Here is a 6,559-nt window from a genome sequence, read left to right on the forward strand (position 1 = left end):
GGGGCTTGATATGGATTTCGAGGGCTGATATCGATATCGGCCCCGAGGGCTGATAACCAACCTTGACTTCCGGCTATTATTGGCCATGCAAAAACGTACATATCAGTACAAAATCTGTGATAATCAAAGATATTTCTCCGTTTTAAATTCATTACACATAGACAATGTTTTTATTTGTACAACTACGTGTCAATTGTTACAAATCACTTATATTTTGAACAGGAAGTTGTTCTCTCTTCAGTTAAAGTATGTGTTATCTACATTAACATTATATTCGACATTCGTCGAAAACCGTACACAGATAAGTACTAGTTGACAAATATAATGTAGCCATTATACATGTTATACCAACTCTAATAAAAGAGTGAGAAAAGGTAGGCAGTATTAAATACTTACTTTAACATTAAGTACTGATTGTATTTAAATGTCTGCTGTTTTGTATTATACCATGACACAGGAGAAAATGCGATGATAAGTTTAACGCTTATTCTCTTTATCCTGCAATTAATTTTGTGAAATGTTGTATCTTTGATATAACTCATATCGAAAACAGCCAGCTAAAGATTGTATACTACTGTTTCCTTTATTGTCGTGTTCCTTTTAATAATGTGTTTCCCCTTATTTGGCCTCTGTGTGGTATTATGTATTGGAATAAAAACAATCAGTTGATGACTGCTAAGCCGACAAATAGCAATGTTCACGTAAAATGGGTGTATAATGTTATTCATTATTTTTGTGATTTATGAATCATTTATAAGAAAACATATTTTTTGTTAGAAATACATTTAAAACGGAAACAAGTATTTTCTTTAAAATGAACAAGCTAAAAATAATTTATACTTATATAGACGGAAAATGTAAAGTGTATTACAGATACATGTATGAGTTGTATGAGGCTAAGAATTAGGAGAAATACTTGCTCAAAACTTAACACGAATTGTCTTTATCCTGCAATTAATGTTTCTATCCAATGTTGTAATTTAAAGATAGAGGAAAACTTATATAAGTTAAAGTTATTTCTTTTAAATACTTTGTTTGTTTTCCCTTATGTTCCATCGTTTAAATCACATTTAATGGAATCAAAACAGCAATATCATAGCAATATAGCTGATTATGAATTGTGTCATTTCAATGTTAGAATTGATTCTGTAGTGCTGTCAATCTTAGTTCAGGACCACATTCAATTTGTTAAAATTCATTATTATTCAAACTTATAGATGCATTTAATTTACATTAACGGTAACCATGGCTAGATTTTGTTTTTAAATTATCACGATTTTGAAATCATACAGCGGACAATTACATGCGGAAACAAGGTTATAATAAATGTAGTATACATAGCAATTATTGTCACGTGTGAATCATTTGGTTAGTTAATCATTTGCAAGGAAAGTACTTTAAAAGGGATAACTTTTAATTCCCTCTTGTTAAATATCTGTTTTGTTTGTCAACGTTTTTTTCGCCATTTAAATTTTGTATCTCTGCCTAGTTCACCAATCATGTGTTTTTAGCAGAATTATAAAATTCATGGCTTGTATCCATGAAAGTTTTTTTCTCGTACACATACGCAAAAACTAGGCTGTATCTCATTGTGTAAGTAGGAGATAAGTTGAGGAAGAAAATACATTTATTTTTTTTTAATTTAACGGGAAATATTTGTCTCTGTAAATAAAACCACGTTCAATTTTAACAAATCGATAATATTTTGAGGCGGAAGTTTTCTCTCTCTCTTCCTTTGAATTAGTTGTTATATACAATTAAATTGAATTCGGCATCATTCGAGATAATAAATAGTTGACAACGATATTGTAGCCAGCACACCAACTCTGATAAAATACAGGAAAAAGGTAAGCAGTATTTGATAGTTATATAGACAATAAGTGTTGATTGTATTTAAATGCCTGCTGTTTTTGTATGAGACTAGAGCTCCGCCTACCATATATTGTATTTATGCCGTTACTAATTTGGTTAAGTTTTATAACTTTAACAGAAGAAAAAACTCATATCGATTACATTTTTTGTCATGTCCCGTTAGATAATGTGTTTCCCCTCATGTAGCCTCTGTGTGGTAATATGTATTGGAATTGAAACAATCAGCTGATGACTGCTAAGCTGAAAAGTATTAATGTTCCCGTAAAAATGAGCTTTAGTAGTATACATTTTTTTCAATATACCATGAAAAATAGTTTTAATTAGGTAACGAATAATTAAGATCAATAGAAAAAAACTTCCTGTTCAAAATTTTAGTGATTTGTGAATCATACATCATGTACATTGTATTACAGAGAATAACATACTTCCTGTATATATATATATAAATTTTAAACGGAAAAACGTATTTCCTAAAAATGAAGCGATTACAAGTAGGTAATAGTTATATAGACGAAAAGTGTTTCATCTGTACGAGGCAAAGGCTAAGATTGTGCAGAAAGACGTGACCAAACTTAACTTGTATTGTCTGTATTCTGCAATAATTGGTGTGCAATGTTGAAACTTAAAGATGTATGAATATTTATATACATTACAGTTATTTCTTTTTTATACTATGTATGATTTACACTATGTGGTCTTGATGTAATATTATATAAGGGATAGCAGTAGACGCTTAACTACTTGTTTCAATAGTGATTAAGATACTAATACAATGTTGATTATGGACTTTCCGCATGAATTTTCCTCTAAGTGCAGCATTTTTGTGATTTTACTTTTTATCTTCTCGACATACTACGTCACACTCCTTCTTGAGTTTATGCGAATTCTGCAGTGTTTTTATGGAATTTTTATTGGCCTGAGTTCTATTTGTGTATTTGAAATTACATATTTTACGTGTAATGATTTCTGTATGTTTCATTTTAAACAAGATTAGCCGTTCTTAAAACGAAATTGATTAAATAAAGGGAGGGGTTGTATATTTGTAGATTTAAAGTATATATTCAAGAACGTGCTGGAAGTTAAAGGAAAATTAGCAACACAGTTTGTTTTTGTATTCAAAAATATTTGAATTGTGCGAAATAAGTAGAAAAACGTTAGTACTTTTTTTCACTCATAATACAAGATAGAAAACTTATGAACATAATTGGTTTATGACAAAAAAAACAACCACTTATAAACATAATTGGTTTTATGACAAAAAACTACCTTTAAAAGGCGTTTTTATAAGAATATCTTTAAAAAATATCTACCCCGGTGATCTTATTACTTTAAATGCAACATATCGATAATCATGGGGTTTGTTAATTTAAAGTTTAGGCTTTTTTATAACTGTGCACATACGATTGACCACACATAAACTTTCCGTCTGAAATATGAACTTAATGGAAGTCCTTCAACAGACTATTAGAATGATTATTTAGGGGGATGAATAAAAAAAATTGGTTAATGATAATTCATACAGGATAAACAGGTGAGTTCTGAAAAGTAAGGTGCTATTTTTCTCAGCCAGAAAAGTTTTTATATTGATTTTTTTTACTACATCGCCTATGATGTGTAAAACTCAAATCTGGGTAACAGTAACAGTATTTGTACTTGCACATTTACATAGTATTTTTGTATTTAAAACACAAGACATAGATTACGTAAGCTCTATTTGCACCACTGTTTTGAATTTCGGGTCCTCAATGTTCTTAAACTTTTCACTTGTTTGGCTTTCTAATTATTTTAATCTGAGCGTCACTGATGAGTTTGCACCTGTCCTAAGTCAGGAATCTGATCTACAGTAGTTGTCGTTTGTTTATGTAACTTATACGTGTTTCTCGTTTCTCGTTTCTCGTTTTTTTATTTTATATAGATTAAACCGTTGGTTTTCCCCTAGTAATTTTGGGGCCGTTTATAGCTTATTGTTCGGTGTGAGCCAAGGCTCCGTGTTGAAGGCCGTACATTGACCTATAATGGTTAACTTTTTTTAAATTGTTATTTGGATGGAGAGTTGTCTAATTGGCACTCACACCACATCTTCCTATATCTATTATGTAGACGAAACGCGTGTCTGTAGTATTAAACAATAAGTCTGGTACCTTTGATAACTATTAAAGAAGTTAACTACAATTCCTATATTTTCTTTTATAAAAGCACAATACTTTAATAGTATTTGTTTGCATAGGTTTGTTGCTGTGTTCGTCAGGGTATGGCTTCAAACGAACCCCAGAACTTGTTAGAATGGCAGCTGCATTGTGTTCTAAAAAGAGCAAGTCTTCTTCAGTATTATGAGAGCTTCATGAAACATGGTAAGTATATTGAATGGACAAAGTTTTGTTTTGTTATAATAAATTTAGTTACACAGAAAAATGACATTTATACACATTTAATGCATAATATTTCAATTCGCACCAAGGCGAAGCAATTTAAAACATAGGCAACATATATAAAACGATATTACGATAAACGAATTAATTTAAGAACATAATTAATACTAGTTCTGAAAAGTTGTGATATTCATTAAGAATGCAACTAAGGTCATCGAGATGAAATGACGTCTGACGTACACGAATCAGTCAATAACATTATTTACGTTATACCCCTGGAACTAGTTGTTTATCATTTGGTTATCACCCTCTGTTAAAGATAACCCAGGGTTAAATAATTCAACCCTCTGTTAAAGATAACCCAAGGTTAAATAATTCAACGCTCTGTTGAAGATAACCCAGGGTAAAATAATTCTACCTACGGTTACTTCACCAAGGGTTAAAATTCTGTTGTTCAACCGTCGGTTTAAAAAAATTAACCGTGGGTTAAATTTTACTGAGGATTTACGTTCCCACAATGCATTATTCATATGTCTTATTTCCTTGGACAGCAATAATTCAATATGGCAGAAACACCCATCTCAGACAAAAAAAGGTTAAAGAAACATAATTTTAGCAAAGATGAGGAACTAAATTCCGGATATCGTGACCTGAATTGAAAATAGTCAATACTACATTGTTGTGTAAAACTTTTTTTCAACAATGTTCAAGGGATGAATACTTAAAAACCTTATGTACTTATCATTGTTATTTTTTTACAAAACAAAATGGAAATGATTCTTTTATTTTTCTGTTTGTTTTTCTGAAAGAACTTTTTTGATTACCAAAAGAGAAACGACAAAAGTTAGCATCCAAGAAGATGTTATTGTGTCATTCATTAGTGAATTAGTAAAAGTACCTTACGTTACCGGCATTTTCAAACTAATAAAAATTCGAATTGCTATATGTTTACTTAAAGTTTCAGTAAAGTGAACTGGATACAGTATTCTAGGTATACCATCGACTGTTCTACCAGAAACTAAAATCATACATTACCATATTTATATCACATAATGAACACAACACACATTCAGGAACGGAAAGATACATTATCTTGACTAAATACTATGGAAATGATGTTCTGGCATTATACAGTTTTCTTTTCACCAGTGTCAACTTTCGAATGATATGTGTTGTGTAGTATGTGCCCGTATAATTGAAGACGGTTATTTGTATGCCAATCACTGATATGTAATCTTATCCTACCCTTATTTTACTAATTGTAACTGGAAGAAATAATGAACACTCACAAACTGTTTTAGCTTAACCAGTGATTATGTTATTGTGCATTCCGTTTGTCAGTTATCTCGCCAGTGTCGATGCATATACTACCTGAATAATGCAATTAAGGGATTTGATGTCGATCTTTAGGCGAAGTTATAAATCATAAACATTATCTGTAGATACTTAATCTAAACATATTTAATGATAGTGTATTGGGAAACAGGTTTTGCAACGTATGTTAACCCACTTTGCGGTGCGAGTCCTGCCATGTAGCTGCATTAGCCTGCTCTTTTTTAAATCTACAAGGGTGTCTTTGACGAGCAAGATATAGCGCTCATAACACGGGTCAGTCATTTATTGTTCCCTTCCGACGGACTATCATCGTTTCAAAAAGACCATACTCGCAAATGGTGTCAGGAGAGAGCCTTAAATTCAGTCCCTGAACTTTTCACCCCGGAATGGGAATAGAACAAGCAATTTTTGTGTTAGTAGTCTGATGCACTAACCACTACACTACGACTCTCATACTTGTTACGTGTCAATGAGATATATACTTCACATGCAGGTGCATCTGGGAAGTTGCCACATGAAGATGAAATATTTCACCTTTTTTGTGCACTTATTTCTTAAGCAACACACTGATAAAAAAGTAAGCAAAAAGTGACCAGCGTGTAGTTTACTTTTTGTACGATTTATTGCAATTTTAATACATTATTATATATCTGTGTTTTTCGTTTTTTTTTTGTTTGTTAAATCATCTCTGTAAAGTTTATATTTTGGTTTAGATTTTCGAATCGTGTTTCCAAGAACATCACCGTAGAAAAGTTCATTACCAAAATAAGCATCTAGTGCAGTACAAGTAGTACCGTTTAATTTAATATGCTAAATAGACAAACTTCTATTCAACTTTGTTTTAGGTGAGTGCGATGTTCTGCAGTTATCTGAAGCAGACGATGGGAAATTCAAAGATGTCATGGAGAAGGTTGGAATGGCAAAGAAGTCGATACATGTTCGTTTGTTCAAAAGCACGCTTCTTCAGTGGGCTAAAGATCCAG

The 6,559-nt window shown here is 31.6% G+C and overlaps 1 long non-coding RNA gene across 1 annotated transcript; it reads left to right on the plus strand.

Annotated features, from left to right (window-relative positions):
* Positions 1–239: 239 nt before the first annotated feature.
* Positions 240–6,559, plus strand: LOC139527419 (uncharacterized). The gene is made up of 4 exons (XR_011665359.1): positions 240–374; positions 2,919–3,025; positions 4,100–4,223; positions 6,422–6,559. It is a non-coding gene; the product is annotated as an uncharacterized lncRNA (long non-coding RNA).

The sequence above is a fragment of the Mytilus edulis genome, chromosome 6, assembly GCF_963676685.1.
Source record: "Mytilus edulis chromosome 6, xbMytEdul2.2, whole genome shotgun sequence".
Classification (NCBI taxonomy): Eukaryota; Metazoa; Mollusca; class Bivalvia; order Mytilida; family Mytilidae; genus Mytilus; species Mytilus edulis.